This window comes from Zootoca vivipara, chromosome 1 (assembly GCF_965207765.1).
Source record: "Zootoca vivipara chromosome 1, rZooViv2.hap1.1, whole genome shotgun sequence".
Taxonomy (NCBI): domain Eukaryota; kingdom Metazoa; phylum Chordata; class Lepidosauria; order Squamata; family Lacertidae; genus Zootoca; species Zootoca vivipara.
Window position 1 is genome coordinate 8,570,622 of NC_142582.1, and position 18,501 is coordinate 8,589,122.

Below are 18,501 nucleotides of genomic sequence, written 5' to 3' on the forward strand. Positions count from 1 at the left end.
CACATTCTCAGTCAAGATGTGTTGCTGCCTATTCCTATTCTGTTCAACTTTTGTCAAATGAAAACTCTTCGCTGGGGTACTTATTACCCCAGATGAATCTTGGCCTTGTATAGCGGTATAGCAATCAAGCCACTTCCATGGGATATGGGAACAGGTATGCCCCACTGAGGAATTTTACAAAATACACTTCCATTTCTAAACAACTTGTGTGGCAAGGCGTCCCTACCCCCTTACCTTTCAGCTCTCCCAAGTACAAATGTTAAGGGGCACGACAACTATCATTTGGGTGAAATCAGGCCACAACTTTATTGACTAAGAGGTTTGGCATGGGCCACCCTACCTCGCTTGCCTGCCTAAAGGACTTACACATTTGGGGTCAATCAGAAATGAGGGAGGCCCTGGCCTACATCAAGGAGTAACTCCCCCACTGGATTGCACCTGGGGAGTGTTGTGGCCCCTTGCTCCTGTCTGGGCTCCCTCATTTCCGGCTCCTCCCCCTGGATCCCTTTAATGGGATACTCCATTTCGTAGGGGCCAGGCAGAGGCTAGAACCTCCCAAGACTACTCCTACCCAATACCTAAACCGTCAAAATTGTGATGAATGCTATGGGGATGGCAAAGACCAGCGCCCAGTGCTGCGGACCCAGTTATATTGCCCTAAATCTGCCCCTGTGGCATGGAGCATGTGTGGGAGGAAGAGAGTGGGGAAAAAACCCTTGCACTAATGCTAAAAAAGTTAGTCGAATACTGCACTTAAGACTTTAAGGAGTTACAAGACCCTTCATTGTTTCTGCTGCAAGAGAATGACACCATTTCCCCTCAGGAAAATATACTGCAGTAGTCATTGTACCCATACCTTCTGTATCAGCTTAACAAACTGCATGCAAAGGAAAGGGTTCCTTAAAAAAAATATAATTCTCCCCCTATTGTTACACAATTATTAGGCGCCCTATTCTGCTTCATTGAAACAGCCCGGTTGTATTTGCAGAAAGGCAGGCTGTGTTCTTTGAAGGTTACAGGTTAGTTTTTGTGACAAATGAGGAATGTGCAGGGCTGAAATCCAGCACTCCTTATGCACCATAGGTAAACAGACATTTCCACAAGAGAGTATTCAATCACTATGCCCAGGAGCGGCAAACTGTACAGAGGGACTTGTTAATACTTACCATCTGTAACCACTTCATCAACTTCAAAGTACGTACACAAAGTCAATTAAAAATCCCTAAAAGTTTGGTTCACCTTCTTGTCTCTTCTTTCAAGTGCACCTCTGCTCTTTACATGGAATGCGGGCGTTAGGGGGACCGGGGGGGGGAGGCGTAAGGTGGGTGCCCCAAAAGCAAACCACCCAAACAATTTAAAACATCTGCTTTGAAGCGAAGAACAAGCACAATGTCAGATGGCCTTTGTGTCAAGGTACAACGAAGCAAAGCAAAGCATCCATCAATTGAAAGATCCAGAGTCGAGATTAAAAAAACCCAGAATGCCTAAAAACCTGGTTCTTCGGCATTCCAAAATCATTTTTCAAATGAGGAATGGTGACGTTGGGATGAGCGTGGTTTTTCTCTCTCTCCCCCAAGAGCTTACAGAAAATTCAGGGGAATAACATCCCACCCATGTCCATGATTAAGGAGAAAATACCTTCCACTCAGGCAAAGAGATGTGGGCTAACATTTATTTCCATCAGCAGCAACTCATGTCTCAAGAGGTGACACTCCAGAGATCCCTTGATCTCGGAGGTAGCTTCTCAAGAGACATGTGGAGCTGCCCCTGGAAGCGCGGCTGAAATTCCCCCGAGCACAAGGATAATAGCTGCATGTCACAGAACGCCATCAATTTCTAACATATTTATTAAAAGATTCAGGAGGTCAAGTTCTCTCTGTCATAATATCCTCCTGCATACCCAACTGATCTCTGGAAATCTTCAGGGCTGTTTTAACTGGGATGTCAGTGGTGCAATTAGTTAATTTTTTGACTTGTCGGGCTTGCCCAGGGGGGATGGGAGGCAGCTCTTGCTTAATACTTTATTTCAAAATGTGTAAAAGATGGACACGCTGACAGTGTGCTGCAGTGGTTAGAGTGGTAGACTAGAACCTGGGAGACCAGGGTTCAAATCCCCACTCGACCATGAAGCTCACTCCGGGGGTCTTGTGCCAATCACTCACTCTTAGCCTAACCTACCTCACAAGGTTGTTTTGACGATAAATGGGGAGGAGTGTGGGGTCTCCGGAAAATCCACAGAGGCTTGTTCTTGTCCTGTTTTTTTGGTTAGCCTAACTGATGCCATTTTGCTTCTGTAAAAAACTGCCTGCTTTAGAATTTAGGAGGGTCAGCCCCAAATATGTGAAGACCAGATAATGTTTCTAGGCGATTTTCAGGAAAACTTCCCTTTGCCAAGCAGCTCCTCCCTTCAAGGTCTCCAGGCAGGGTGTCCTGTTTCGATCAGCACAAGGAACCTCGAAAGGGGGAAAGGCCTATAAAAAGTATGAACAAAGGCTATTTGGGGCTGGTGGGTGTGGCTTGCCCGCTCTGTTTTACTCAGCTGAACAAACGAGTGATTATGGGAATCTCCTCTGTCTATGGCACTTATTGGCTTTTCAGTGACCAAGGCAGCTAGCGGACCCCAATAGGAGGAGAAATATTTACGCCACCTTGAGCACCTTGGAAGAAAGTTGGAAAATGAATGTAATAACTAAATAAATACATTTTGAGGGAAGGGTGTCCTCCGACTCACTCTTCTGAGTGGGGCCTGGTATATACAGTGGTACCTCTACTTACGAACAACTCTACTTACGAATGTTTCTACTTACGAACGGAGCTCCAGCCACCATCTTGGATGCGGTTTAGATAGGATTTTTCTACTTACAAATTTTTAGATAGACTTACAATTTTTTTCTCCCAATGCATTCCTATGGGATTCGACTTACAAATTTTTTCGACTTACGAATGTGCGTTCGGAACACATTAAATTCGTAAGTATAGGCACGACTGTATTTAGGAATTAGCACAAGAAGCAGCATGCTTGATGCTCTTGATGTTCTTGATGCTCTTTGTCAAGGTGTCAAGGCATTAATCAAAGGTTAATTACTTTCTGTAGCATCAAGAATTTTACCACCTCTTAAGACTTTAACATGTGCACATGGACAGGAAGGGGGGAAAACAAGAAAAAGTGACAGACAAAGCAATTTTAACTTTCCTATACACCGACCTTGAGATTTCCCCAATCTGTGCCATTTTGTATTCGATGTAATCTCCTAGAATAAAGGAGTTTTGACCCACCTGCATTTTGTGTGTGTGCCTGCATGCACTAAAGGAGTGCTGGACCTCAGAGAAAGAGAATATATCGGTCCCAAACGTTGAACACAGCAAATACTCTGAAGGTGTTACAACATCTAAGACGAGGAGGAGGCATTAGCCTTTTTTTAAAAAAAAAAACCACTTTTAAATGGGATGGGGAGAAAACAGGCAAATGTGCGTGGCAGGGAAGAAGCAAAAACTACAAGAACAAGGTATCAAGACTCCTTGCGTACCTTAGTTGTTGCCACCCTTGCTTAGTTATAGTCTCTGTAAAATAAATAAATCCCTTTCGCATTTAGAATGACTGGGATAATTGTCAAACACATCTCCCATTTAAAAAGAAACAAACTGTGTTTCATCAGTGTTCATTTGACTTCAATATAGTAATAACCAGTGCTTTTTTCGGGGGGGGGGGAATGCAGGGGTACGCATACCTCTAAACATTTTGTGAATCTTTGTACTTTTGTCCATTTACTGTATTTATTTTTCCTGATTTGAACTATAAAATGGTGGTTTTCTTTAGTCAAAATGAGAGCACCCCTAAAAAAAAATTAAGAAAAAAAGCACTGATAATAACCAACATAAGCAAGTTGTTACGATGATGGAAACAGCACTTGCTTTTTTTGTTGGCTGTATCTGCAAAAAGAAGAAGAGGGGGGGGGGACTTTTCATTTGCCGGTTCTCTGTTTTCTTTTCACAGGTTATACAATTGTTGTTCCGTCTCATCAGCCACAATGGATTTGCAATTATAAGGTTAAGTGAAACACTTCTGGAAAGACTGGGCGGGTGGGTTTTGTCATACTGTACTAGGAAGCAGAAGCTTCTAAGCCAGGGGTCAGCAAACATTTTCAGCCATGGGCTGGTTCACCGTCCCTCAGACCATGTGGGGGGCCGGACTATATTTTGAAAAGAAAAAGAATGAATGAATTCCTAGCCCCACAAATAACCCAGAGATGCATTTTAAATAAAAGGACACGTTCTACTCATGTAAAAAGACGCTGATTCCCGGACTATCCGCGGGCCAGATTGAGAAGGCGATTGGGCCGCATCCGGCCCACAGGCCTTAGGTTGCCTACCTATGTTCTAAGCATTTGGCTAGATCAGGCACCCCCAAACTGCGGCCCTCCAGATGTTTTGGCCTACAACTCCCATGATCCCTAGCTAGCAGGACCAGTGGTTGGGGAAGATGGGAATGGTAGTCCAAAACATCTGGAGGGCCGAAGTTTGGGGATGCCTGGGCTAGATCCTGAAAATCTCTCCCACAGTACCCTTTTGAGGGAACTGACTATTTATGAACCAATTCACAATGTTGGCTAAGTTCTTCCAGGTTAACTTAATTTCTCCAGTTTCAAACTTGGAGGAAGAGCAATAGGAGTGAATTACTAAGAAACACACACACACACACACACACACACACACACACACACACACACACACACACGATTAGCCCCGCTTTCCCCACCTCCCATTATTCGCAAGCAGTTGCTCATTGAAAGTGCATTATTGAACATTATGGCTGGATCATAGCCACAACTTAAATCTCCCCTTTGGCTCTGCTCAAGGTTTCAGCAATATTGTAATAAGCCAGGACCTTAGCATTAATAGCAATGCTTTTATAAATGAGATTTTTAAAGGACGTGCAGAGCATTCATACCAATTTTTTTTTGTTTCAAATATACCATATCTGCCTCTCATTTGCAATGTAGGCGAGTTTTACATTCTAGGCAAGGGGGAAAGTATTGGAATATATTTCGCAAGTTTTCATTCTTTTGCTCACTGTGGCCAGATTTGCAGATCCTAAAAGGGCCACGGCTCATTCACCAACCTTGCTACAGCGAAGGCTGGAAATCAAGGTCTAAGGCTGGGTCAAAGAGAATTTCCAAGCTGAATTCCTGCATTCACAAAGGGATTTCAATTCCTTGCATCCAGTTAGGCATCTAAACCGATCCATTCCTACTCACGAAGGGCTAAGGTAGGCTTAGGTAGAACAGAAGGGAGGGAAGACTTTTTTGCTATCTGCTCCCAAGGAGGCAACTCCTGAGAAGAGTGTCAGTTGCCACTATTTAAGCGAAGAACTGTGTAAAATTTAGTTATAGCCCAACGGCTGAAGAAATATAGCATTAATTTTCTAAGCTTTGCTTCAAGCCCACTGATCCCAGCTTTTAAGACTCTTAAGCAATCCATAATTGCTTTCTAATTTCCTCAGTAATAGGAAAGCAGTTTCATCATGCTCTCTAGTATATTAGGAATATTATTTAGCATCAAACTTGATAATAGTTTCTCGTACCACTTTCTGCCTACATTGCTCAGAATTTCACTGTTGATTTCGACAATCAAGTTAGTTACTTGCCGATTATAGAACTAGCATCCCTCCCTCAAAACACACAACAACAACAACAACAACAACAACAACAACAACCCTTGATTATCTGCTATGTTCAGATGAACATTAATAGTTCCAGGTTTCAAGATCTTAATATGCACTGATCACCCAAATAGGATATATTTCAAAAGTGTAGAATTACACCAAACTCCATAGCTGGAAGATTAAACTGAATATTCTGCTTCTGCAAGATCATCCAAGTATTAAAAAGGCAAGTTTCTGAATATATAAATAATCAACTGAACCTATCCCATTAAACTCCTGTAATGATCTTTCTGCTAGTTGGTCAAATGCACTGTTGTCCATATTAATTCCAACTACAATTGTCTGCCATGTTACAGTTCATCACAGGATAATTTACAGCACACTGGAAATAATCTCTGGACTTCTCATTTTCATGGTTTCAGTCCTAAATTGCTTAAAATCCTCGAGCATTTCACAGTGAAACTAGTTCATTTTTTTTCTTATTCTGCCCTTAAAATCCCCATGGATATTCAATAAATATCTGCTCGGAGTCCTACGCTTTATTCTTGAGAGAACGTCAGCTATTCTGTAGTTTTTAATTAAATCTCATGGCTTTAATTATCTATATACAGATGTTGTATAAATTTATGTTTATTTTACAGCACTTTCCTGTACTTGCATCCCCCCCTTTCATTGATGTTTGAGGAATTATTAAGAGTCTAAAAATATATTTACAAAGGTCACGATCCTCTTCCACAGCAGGTACAACAGCTTTAAATGAAAAGAAAAATCATAAGGGAGCCCAACTATACTTCATGAATATTATCCAGTGCTAGGTGACCCAGAAAAACACTGCCCAGGGCTCATCCTCTTCACGATCATTTCAACCGCCTCTCTCTCTCTCTCTCTCTCTCTCTCTCTCTCTCTCTCTCTCTCTCTCTCTCTCTCTCTCTCTCCCAACATGGTTCTCCATGTATTGTTGGATTCTAATTCCCATCAGCGCCAGTCATCAGGACCAATAGTCAAGGAAGATGGGAGCTGGAGTTCAGTAACATCTGGAGGGCCAGCGAAGTAATGCAGGTGATTCCTGGGTTCTAGATGGCTGGGATCCCGTCCATCTTAGGGGGATCTTGGCTTTTCCAATGTCCCTGGGAGTGGGGTTTTGGAAAACTGGAGGTTTGAGTGTACCTTCCATATTGACAGGGAACCACCAGGGATCAGCGAAGAGCCTGGTGGGTAGGAGCGGGGGCTCCTGGATGCTGCCCGAGCCCCAGCACCTAGCGCCTGGCAGCTTCCTCCGGAAGGTGGGACTGTGGCTCAGGAGGAGTTGCAACAGGACCAGTGGTCAGGGATGATGGGAATTGTAGTCCAAAACATCTGGAGGGCCGAAGTTTGGGGATGCCTGCACTAGATGGTTCTTCTTAAGTTCTTAGGAGGATTATTCCAAGAGCATACACAAAAACAGTCTGAGAGATGTAGAGATGACTTTTAAGTTTCCTGCTGTCGGTCAAATACCCTACTTTTTCAACAACCTTTTAGGACAGCCTTTAAACAAGTAATTTTAAAAATCTGTGGGTTTTTTTTTCTTTGTTACTGCTTTTTCTTGCATTATGTTATTATTGGTTGACTGGGAATATAGGTGGTGCTCTGGTCTAAATCACTGAGCCTCTTGTGCTTGCCAATCAGAAGGTCGGTGGTTCGAATCCCCATGATGGGGTGAGCTCCCGTTGCTCTGTCCCAGCTCCTGCCAACCTAGCAGTTTCAAAGCACGTCAAAGCACAAGTAGATAAATAGGTACCACTCTGGTGGGAAGGTAAACGGCGTTTCCATGCACTCTGATTTTCGTCACGGTGTCCCGCTGTGCCAGAAGCAGTTTAGTCATGCTGGCCACCAGGCCTGGAAAGCTGTCTGTGGACAAAGGCCGGCTCCCTTGGCCCGAAAGTGAGATGAGTGCCGCCACCCCATATTCGCCTTTGACTGGACTAAACCATCCAAGGGTCCTTTACGTTTTACCTTTATTGGTTGACTATTTTTTTTTTCATATTGTCAATTGATTGCTATTTTTATATCTATCTTCTTTGCACTATTCCTGTCATCACCGGAAAGGAAAATCTCCAAGAGATCTTACCAGACGCCTTGTATTGTTTTGGCTGATAGGCATTCTCATTTGACACAGAGCTCTAAGAATTTAACTTCTGATATGGAAATTCCTAGCACTTTTATCCATCTCAATGCCAATCTATTCAGCCTCTTGCAACTACGAGTCAAGAATAGTATGGAAACAAAATATTTAAACCCATACACTCCTTTCTCCAGGGGGTGGGCTACATATTTCCATGGCCTTTTATTATGTGTGAAATGTACTGCTTTAATAAAGATCCAAAGGGTGGGGGGGGGGGTAGATAGCGTATTCATAGTGTGGATGGCGTTTATTGAGTTACTTTGGTGAACATTGGACTCAGGCCTGTAGAAGTTAATAAACTGCAGATGTAGACGCTTCATTGTGCTAAATTTTGGTCTGTTTGTATTGCATTTTTAGAGTAGTTAAAATGTATTTCAATAAAAGATTAATCTTCCTTGGCCTGTTTGCACATCATCGGGGGCATAGGGAGCCAATGTTTCAAAGACAGTGAGGCACAGTTCTTCCCTGCTTCATTCCCAAATCAGTTTCTAGATATGCTCATCTGAACTGGACCAGAAAGAATATGGGCAGTACTGACTGACATGCACAAATCTCTCCCTTCCGCCCTAAGTGACGAAAGCTGCCGGGGCTGATTGATTTTGCCCTCTTCCCTTTCCAAGTCACATTTTTATTTATTGTACCTATTTATATGCCACTTAACATAAAAATGCACAATGTAAGAACACAATATACCATAAAAACAATATGAAATTTAAATCATGCTTCTGGGAAAGCCTGTGTGACGGGCTTAAACAAGAACCTTAAATTCACTGCTGATATAAATAGGAAGGAGGTTCCATGATGATGATGATGATAATTTATTATTTATACCCCATCCATTTGGCTGGGTTTCCCTAGCCACTCTGGGCAGCTCCCAACAGGATATTAAAAACACAGTAAAAGATCAAACATTAAAAGCTTCCCTGAACAGGGCTGCCTTCAGATGTCTTCTAAAAGTCAGATAGTTGTTTATTTCCTTGACATCTGATGGGAGGGCATTCCACAGGGCGGGCACCACTACCAAGAAGGCCCTCTGCCTGGTTCCCTGTAACCTCACTTCTCGCAGTGAGGGAACTGCCAGAAGGCCCTCGGCGCTGAACCTCAGTGTCTGGGCTGAACGATGGGTATGGAGATGCTCCTTCAGGTATACCATAAGGCTGTAGGACCTGCTCACCCTTCCAGCAAAATGTGGGCAACATGCATACTCTGATGGGAGTCCTATTTCTAATTGCCAGAGAGCTGAGTCTGGGCATAGTGGCAACTTCTTGGACCTACCCTGGCAGATAACAATAGGCTTAAGTAGATGCCAAAGTAGGAACAGAAAGAGGCACCGGCGAATCTGCTCAACAGACCTCCCATTGGTTTAAATGAAGGCCGGGCTGCAGACCAGTATATTATCTGTGGAACTCAAGCATTTACATCTATTTGCAAGTACTTTTGAACTGATTTATTTCCATATGGATACCCTATATGAACTATGACATATGAACTACGACTTATGACTGTGGACACTGCATTTATGTTGGACTAAGTCCTTTTCTGATACTTTGCAACACGTGGTTGTGCTATTTATGTTATTTTACATCTATATATAAAAAAATGTAAAAATTGTGAAAGTGTGTGTTCCACTTTTCTCCGTAACCGCTTGACCGATCATCCTGAAATTTTGACACAACGATCCAGGCCACTCCCCGAGCATTGTTGGAAAAGAAAATCCCTCAAATTTCACACCTGGGCAGGTATATACCTGGTTTTCCACCAAGTCAAACAGCGCCCTCAAGTGGCGTTATTCCCTCAGCTCCTCCTCCTACACCCCTCCCTTCCTGTGAAATCTACACCACACCCACAAACCAAATGACATCATCAACCAAGCAACTGAAACTACCAAGGCGGCCATTATCAGACCCCTAGGCCCCTGCCAGGCTGCTAGGCCCCCACTAGGCCCGGGGGGGGGGAGAAAGAGGGTGAGCGCCAGGATTGCAGGCCGCAGCACGGCCTTTGTTTTATGTAGGCCCCTGCCAGGCCTCTCCACAGGATCTCGCCTCGACTCAGGGGGACTCTGAGGCTCAGGGGGATCTGAAGGGGGGCTATTACCCTCCATTTCACAGACTAACGCACATTTCACAGACTAGTTTGCATTTGGGCTGCAGACCACAGCAGTTACAACCAGCAATGGGAAAATGTGCATTGGCTGCAGTACCCCCAGCTCAGCATGAGGTGAGCATGCCTTTATTGTGCAGGACTTCCACCCTGTGCCCCACTAGGCCACCACTCTTGCATCATACAAATGAGCCATGGCCCACTCTTTGAAAAGCGCTGATGTGTGAAAATAAAGCACAATAAAATAAAACGGAAGTCCTGGGCCGTGAGATTTATCGCCAGTTTGACTCTGCCACTTTTCGGAATCTTGTGATGGAAGGAGAACCAGAGTAACCTGACAATATGAAACATTTATCCAGAGATAGCGCATGATTGCAAGTCTGCAGGGTTTTCAAAGCATATTTTACACATTTGTAAAATCTGACGTGCTTCTAAGCTGAGCGGGCATCACAGAGTGCTTAGCAGTGCAGTTCCTCCAGCCAAAACCCAGGAAGGTAACAAATCTCTGTAAAATAAGGAGTATCTCTACAAGAGATATTTGTAATAGCAATTTCTGAAAAGGATCCGTAAGAGAACGAATTCCATGTTATTATGGCAGTAGGAACTAAAGCCAGTTATCCACTCAGAACTAGGAATCTGCGTGCCAAATCGGTTTTCACCACCCTGTGGGTACAACACACTTCTCATGCAAATCAAGAAATTAAACAGCTTACGTAGAGTCATGGCTATAAAATCGACAAGATTTGTAACAGGACAGATTCACAAAAAAATAACAATGAAAAGGATGTGTTTGTTTCGGGAGTTGATGAAATGCTAACACTGTATAGCTGAAAACAGCTTTTTAAACTTTGGAGCTGAAATTCATATAGCAAAGATAGTGTTTATGAAAGTGAAATGTGGGAAATTTCAGAGACAGCATCGAATAATAAAAAGTCTATGTCCTTATAAAGCAAACAATCTGCATACAAGCTTAACATAAAGGGAATGCAGGATTGCACCCTATCTATGGCCATACAGTGCACAGCCAGCGCATTAGAAGCCTGCATAATTTGCCTAGTCCTGCTATGAGTAATTTCTGTCTTCAGAATTTGAGTACAGAGTGCATTGCTTGAGCATGCATACATATCAATAGATGAATCCATTCTTACACTGCTTGCAGATGGTGCACAAATTACGTTTGCTTGGGGCAAGAATGGAAGGAAAAACAGTGTCCTAAAAGAACAACAATAAAAAAGCAACAACAAAATAAGCAGAAAGGCTTAAGATTTCTAGCTCTGCACACTCAAGAAGGATGCTCTGTGGGCTTTCATCATCTTCATAATCTAACGTCCTATCGCCTCCTTTTTTTTGTAAGGGCACAATAAAAGGTCAGCCTTCTGAAATATTTGCTAGGCCATATTTTCATGCTTGAAACAAATGCATTTTGAAATAATTAGACTAATGACTGTATATCAGTAATAATCTTTGCTAAAAATGTCAGCTGGGTTTGAAATGACTTTTTCATTTAATCAGTGTCAGGGCACTTATAAGACAAATTCTGCTTTGATCTTATTCCATTGCCCAGAGTGAGTCAATCTAACAGAAGGGGAGGAACAGCAACATTTATTGACACTGTACTTAATGGGGACCCTGTTTGCATGGTTGCTGAGCTCCTGTTTCTAGCTCAGTTACCAATTGCTTGGGGGAGGCTATCTGAGGCACCTACAATGCAAAGAATTGGTGCTATTTAAATGGGTCAGACCACCTCTAATTCCACCACCTCCAGTACTTGAGACATCTTTTATGTGGGCAGCAATGATTGCTTCACTTACAGTGGCCCATAATAGATCATGGAACTGTATGGGAGTTTATGACAAAAGAGACTTTCAAGCTGGACCAAAACGCTCACTTTTTCTGGGTGCTCACATTTCAGAATGTCAAAGTGCCCTCCCGTCCCTGCCATTTTTTTTGCCACTCACCGTGAACTCATTTGTATTATGTCGGCGAGATGTCTTCTTTTTGCGACTGATGTTGTTGACCTCATTTGCCCACGCCGCCATTTAACACATGGCGTTTTTGATCAGTTTAGAACGCTACGCCTGGTGTTATGATTCCATTGGTGTGCAAGCAAAAAACGAGTGGGTTGCTCCAGGCAGGCAATTTAAGTGAGAATGAATGATGCCAACAGTGAGAGCGAAGGAGTAATATGGTGGAAAGCAGCGGCGGCAGCATAAAAACCGTGTGAATGTTTAGCAAGACGTGTACTTTCTTGGTAACCGGGGTGCTATTATTAGGGTTGTCAATACGTGCGGGAATTCCTGGACGTGTCCTCTTTTGGGGGTCCTACATGCCCACCTGGGGGGAATTTCACATTTTACAGCAAATGTCCTGGATTTGTTTTTTGTTTTTTTAAAGGTTGCATGGGCAGCTCTGGTTCAGGGTCAGCAGCGGAGCAAGCCAATTGGGCACCTGGGGCGGTGCGCGCGCCCTGCATCCAGGGACGGGGGCAGCCCCCCAGGGGCAGGATGCTCTGTGGGGTCTCCAAGGAGTCTGCCTGCCTCCTCCCACTCAGCCTCCCAGGTTGGGGGCAGCGTGGAGCCTGTGGGCACCCAAGCCACCATGTCACTCCCAGGAGAGACGTGATGCTCGGGCGTGCGCCGGCCCCGCAGTGTGTGCCTCCCGGCATTTTGTCACCCCCCTCAGTGGTGACACCTGGGGCAAATCGCCCCCACCGCCCCCCTTCCTCTGCTTCTGTTCTGGCTCTGGCACATCAGTGGCCGAGTGGCTATCGGGCAATTGCCCTAAAAAAAACCCAGCAACTTTTTGTGTCTGGATTTTTACCTCTTGAAATATGGCAACCCTAGCTACTTGTAAAATTGAACTCTGCCCCAAACAGCAATAAGCTCCAGACTTCTCACAGCCATTTTTGCTATTGCATAAAAGCAACAGGTGAGATTCTACCCTCTAGGTCCTTTGCGTACTACAGTGGAACCTCGGTTTATGACCACCTCGGTTTATGAATTTTCGGTTTACGAACGCCGCGGACCATTTGGAACGGATTAATCCACTTTCCATTACTTTCAATGGGAAAGTTCACTTCAGTTTATGAACGCTTCAGTTTATGAACAGACTTCCGGAACCAATTGTGTTCATAAACTGAGGTACCACTGTACAATGTTTTCTGAAAATCTCTGTGTTACTCTTCCTTAAAATATTCACAATGGTGACGGAAGTGGATGGGCAGAGCCCAGCGGATCTCAAGAACAGTGTGTCATGAAGCAGGCAAAATAAGGTGGTACCTCGGGTTAAGAATTTAATTTGTTCTAGAGGTCCGTTCTTAACCTGAAACTGTTCTTAACCTGAGGTACCACTTTAGCTAATGGGGCCTCCTGCTGCCGCAACGCGATTTCTGTTCTCATCCTGAACTGAAGTTCTTAACCTGAGGTACTATTTCTGGGTTAGCGGAGTCTGTAACCTGAAGCGTCTGTAACCCGAGGTACCACTTTACAGCACTGTTGCACTTTTATACCAAAGTTGTATCCTTCAACAGCTTACACTATCCTTAAGATCACACACACACACAAAATTATTTTGCTATAAAACAGCAAAAAGCAGAATGAAGACTTGATTAAGGAGTTTCTCTGGAAAGGCGAGAAATCAGCCTGCAGTTCTTGCAAGTCCTCCTGTGTGACAGCCTGAGAAAGAAGGAATGAAGAAGCAGGAAAGGACATGGGAAACCTGCAAAGACTTGAAAGCAAAGTTTCTGTTCCTTAACAAGCTTTTTGGTTTGTTTGTTTTTATTTTAAAAAATGATATAAATAGAAGACAGCTTCCTAGAGCCTCCAACTTAAAGTTATGGTTTTTTTATAATTTATATGGCAGTCCTATTATGGAGAAAGCTAGAGAATTCCAGAAAAACATCTGCTTCTGCTTCCTTGACTATGCAAAAGCCTTTGACTGTGTCGACCACAGCAAACTATGGCAAGTTCTTAAAGAAATGGGAGTGCCTGATCACCTCATCTGTCTCCTGAGAAATCTCTATGTGGGACAAGAAGCTACAGTTATAACTGGACATGGAACAACTGATTGGTTCAAAATTGGGAAAGGAGTACGACAAGGTTGTATATTGTCTCCCTGCTTATTTAACTTATATGCAGAATTCATCATGCGAAAGGCTGGACTAGATGAATCCCAAACCGGAATTAAGATTGCTGGAAGAAGTATCAACAACCTCAGATATGTACATGATGCAACCTTGATGGCAGAAAGTGAGGAGGAATTAAAGAACCTTTTAATGAGTGTGAAAGAGGAGAGCGCAAAATATGGTCTGAAGCTCAACATCAAAAAAACCAAGATCATGGCCACTGGTCCCATCACCTCCTGGCAAATAGAAGGGGAAGAAATGGAGGCAGTGGGAGATTTTACTTTCTTGGGCTCTTTGATCACTGCAGATGGTGACAGCAGTCACAAAATTAAAAGACGCCTGCTTCTTGGGAAAAAAGCAATGACAAACCTAGACAGCATCTTAAAAAGCAGAGACATCACCTTGCCGACAAAGTCTGTATAGTTAAAGCTATGGTTTTCCCAGTAGTGATGTATGGAAGTGAGAGCTGGACCATAAAGAAGGCTGATCGCCAAAGAATTGATGCTTTTGAATTATGGTGCTGGAGGAGACTCTTGAGAGTCCCATGGACTGCAAGAAGATCAAACCTATCCATTCTTAAGGAAATCAGCCCTGAGTGCTCACTGGAAGGACAGATCGTGAAGCTGAGGCTCCAATACTTTGGCCACCTCATGAGAAGAGAAGACTCCGTGGAAAAGACCCTGATGCTGAGAAAGATTGAGGGCACAAGGAGAAGGGGACGACAGAGGACGAGATGGTTGGACAGTGTTCTCGAAGCTACGAACATGAGTTTGACCAAACTGCGGGAGGCAGTGGAAAACAGGAGTGCCTGGTGTGCTATGGTCCATGGGGTCATGAAGAGTCGGACACGACTAAACGACTAAACAACAACATCATGGCAGTTCTATTTATAATGTTTTTATAATTTTTGAGTCTTTCAGTTTGTGTATGTGTGTGTTATTTTTACATCACACACACACACACACACACACACACACACACACACACACACACACACACGCTGGTCTGTCTCTTTCAAAGTTCAAGCTTTTAGTCTCCAGTTCATTCCTTTCCATCAAAAATAAGTCAGACGCTTGACTATGATTTGCTCCACAAATATAGGTCATCTTATTATCAAAGTACATTAATGAGTTAGTAGGCTATACTCCCCTATGATGCGCTGGCCTAACTCGTTAACATTAATGAGATTTATGCATGTATGCTAAGAAAAGAATAGAACCCTAATTAAACAAATAAACCTTTAGCAATGTGTACATGAGCATTTTTAATATGAAAATATGCCTCTTTTCTTTGCTTTTGACAAACACTAAGCACAACTAAGGACTAATCAAAATTTAGGGGGAGGGGAGAAGAGGAGGGTGTCATAAAGCAGCCAGTATTTTTTTAACGATGTGACAAATGGGCCATGCATATGTTCCTCAGATTAATTATTCCACCCATCCCCTTTGCCTGCAATAACTAAAAACACGGTAGTTTTATTTAACAACTGACAGTTTTGTACAGTAGATATAAATCAGTCGAGAAAAATTAAAAATGAAGGCCTCACAAAACCTTTTAAACAGCTTCTGTTTATATTTTAGTCCTCCCTTTGCATTACCAATGTATGCATTTATTCCCATCACTTTCCCACCTACATTAAGTGGTACTAAAAACACTAATGCAGCATTGTATTCAGAAAAAAATGAGTGTATATGTATACATGAATACATGCAAAGATTAAAAAACGCCCCACACTTTTGTGAGGGGATCTTTTTCTGGACATTACTGGTTCAAGCACACATGTATTGGCCAATGGTTCCCAGTATGGGATCCCTGCATCTATTTATTTTTGTTTATAGAAGTATGGCTAAACCAGGCACCCCACAACTTGGCCCTCCAGAGGTTTTGGCACTACAACTCCCATCATCCCTAGCTAGCAGGACCAGTGGTCAGGGATGATGGGAACTGTAGTCCCAAAACATCTGGAGGGGCGAGTTTGGGGGTGCCTGGGCTAAACTGTGGTGGTGGCCCAAAGAGCCACAATAAATGTGATAATGTGTACCCCTGTAAATCTTTGAGTGTGCTTCTCGTAGAGAAGTTTTGGCAGCCTGTTACTTTATGAAACTGATGATTTTGCAAGTTTCCAACCACCCCCCCACCCCAATTGGGGCAGAAATACAGCTAATATGTGAATCACAAAGGTACAACTCAGAGCTAGAGTGGTACCTCGACTTACGAATGCCTCAACTTCCGAAGGTTTCGATTTGCGAAGTCCGCAAACCCGGAAGTATTTTTGCCGCGCGCACGTTCTGCGCAGGCGCAGAAGCGGCGTGTGCGGTCTGCGCGTGTGCAAAGCGCAAAATGGACGCTTCGACTTATGAAGGATTCGACATCCAAAGAACGCCATGGAACGGATCGACTTCGTAAGTCGAGGTACCACTGTGCATGCTGCAAATGGCTCCACGTAACACAGGTTCCCATCATGCACACTAACACAATGTAACAGAACATGGTGGGAATCAGAACGTAATCAGCATAAATCGCCAGTGCTTACTGTACACGTGTATTAATCATGGAATGAGGTAATGATGTATATGATTGGTGAGAATTGAAATGCTTTGTTTGAAATTTTATAAATACTACCGCCTGGACCACTGGGCGTGGTTGCAGTTTTGCAGAACAATACGACTGTAACCTATTGCTTTGCAATAAACTCCTAACTCCTCACGTTTCTGAGTTTCATTGGCGTGAACTCAGGAGATAAGCCATTTTTGGCTTACAACATTACCACCATGTTATAAAATATCAGAGCGGTGCACAGCAATACGTATACAATGAAACATACATCACGATTAAAACCAGTACCTAATAATACAGTGGTACCTCTACTTACGAATTTAATGCGTTCCAAACGCACATTTGTAAGTAGAAAAAAATTGTAAGTCGAATCCCATAGGAATGCACTGGGAGAAAAAATTCGTAAGTAGAAAAAATCCTATCTAAAAATTTGTAAGTAGAAAAAATCCTATCTAAACTGCATCCAAGATGGCGGACGGAGCGCCATTCATGAGTAGAAACATTCATAAGTAGAGTTATTCGTAAGTAGAGGTACCACTGTAATTAAAATGACTGGCCTATAATGAATGCTTTACACTGTGGTGTAGGCCTATTGTAATTTTTAAAAAGTCTTCAAGAGATGCCTGAGTGTTAGCAATAAAGATGGCCTTCTGGATCCCTACTGGAAGAATATTCCTCATCATGGGACCAGTAAAACTGAATACCTGACTTCAAGGGGGGGGGCAACTCTACCCTCTGTAACATGGGGAACGCCTAGCAGCACTCCTCCAGGTGGTCTCGGTGATCGAGCAGGTAACAAAGATCAGGAGTTACTTACAGTAGGTTATCCTGGAACCAAGCTGTTCAGAGCTTTGCCTATTAACACAAACCTGGCTAGGCAAGGCACCAAACACTGAATTGGGATGAACGTGGGTGGCGTTGTGGTCTAAACCACTGAGCCTCTGGGCTTGCCGATCAAAAGGTTGGCGAGTCGAATCCCCGCGATGGGGTGAGCTCCTGTTGCTTGGTCCCAGCTCCTGCCAACCCAGCAGTTCAAAAGCATGTCAAAAAGTGCAAGTAGATAAATAGGTACCACTCTGGAGGGAAGGTAAGCGGTGTTTCCGTGTGCTGCTCTGGTTTTGCCGCAAGCGGCTTAGTCATGCTGGCCACGTGACCAGGAAAAACTGTTTGCAGACAAACACCGGCTCCCTCAGCCAGTAATGCGAGATGAGTGCTGCAACCCCAGAGTCATCTGCGATTGGACTTAACTCTCAGGGGTCCTTTACCTTTACTGTTTTATCTCTTCTTCTTCTTCTTCTTCTTCTTCTTCTTCTTCTTCTTCTTCTTCTTCTTCTTCTTCTTCTTCTTCTGCAATCACTCGTAGCTGAGTAAGATTGTCTTCCATATACACAGTTTTAACAATGAGTTCATAAGTGACTGCGGAGGCCAATTCTGGATCCACACGTCCTTCCACGGTGGGGATATTGGTTTCCGGGCGGGAGTTGATCACGGTGTGGATTCGCCAAGCGTACCTTCCTCTTAGCACGTTTCTCCCTTGTGTCCTGAGTTTGAGTGTCTTCAAAGCCCAGGACACCTTTGGTAAAGGCTCTTCTCCAACTGGAGCGCTCACAGTCCAGTGTTTCCCAATTGTTGGTGTTCATACTACATTTTTAAAGATTTGCCATGAGACAGTCTTTAAACCTCTTTTGTTGACCACCAGCATTACGCCTTCCATTTTAAAGTTCGGAATAGAGTAGTTGCTTTGGAAGACGATAATCAGGCATCCGCACAACATGACCAGTCCAACAAAGTTGATGTTGAAGAATCGTTGCTTCAACACTGGTGATCACCCATATGTATCAACCATATGAAGGGAGTAGGGAACTTAATATTGAGGGCAGGGACAGGTATTGCAGGCAG

At 43.5% G+C, this 18,501-nt stretch overlaps 1 protein-coding gene across 1 annotated transcript in view; it reads right to left on the bottom strand.

Annotated features, from left to right (window-relative positions):
* The window catches only part of PARD3B (par-3 family cell polarity regulator beta), a 538,536-nt gene that overhangs the window by 224,033 nt on the left and 296,002 nt on the right, over positions 1-18,501 (bottom strand). The gene's annotated exons all lie outside the window — the stretch shown is intronic.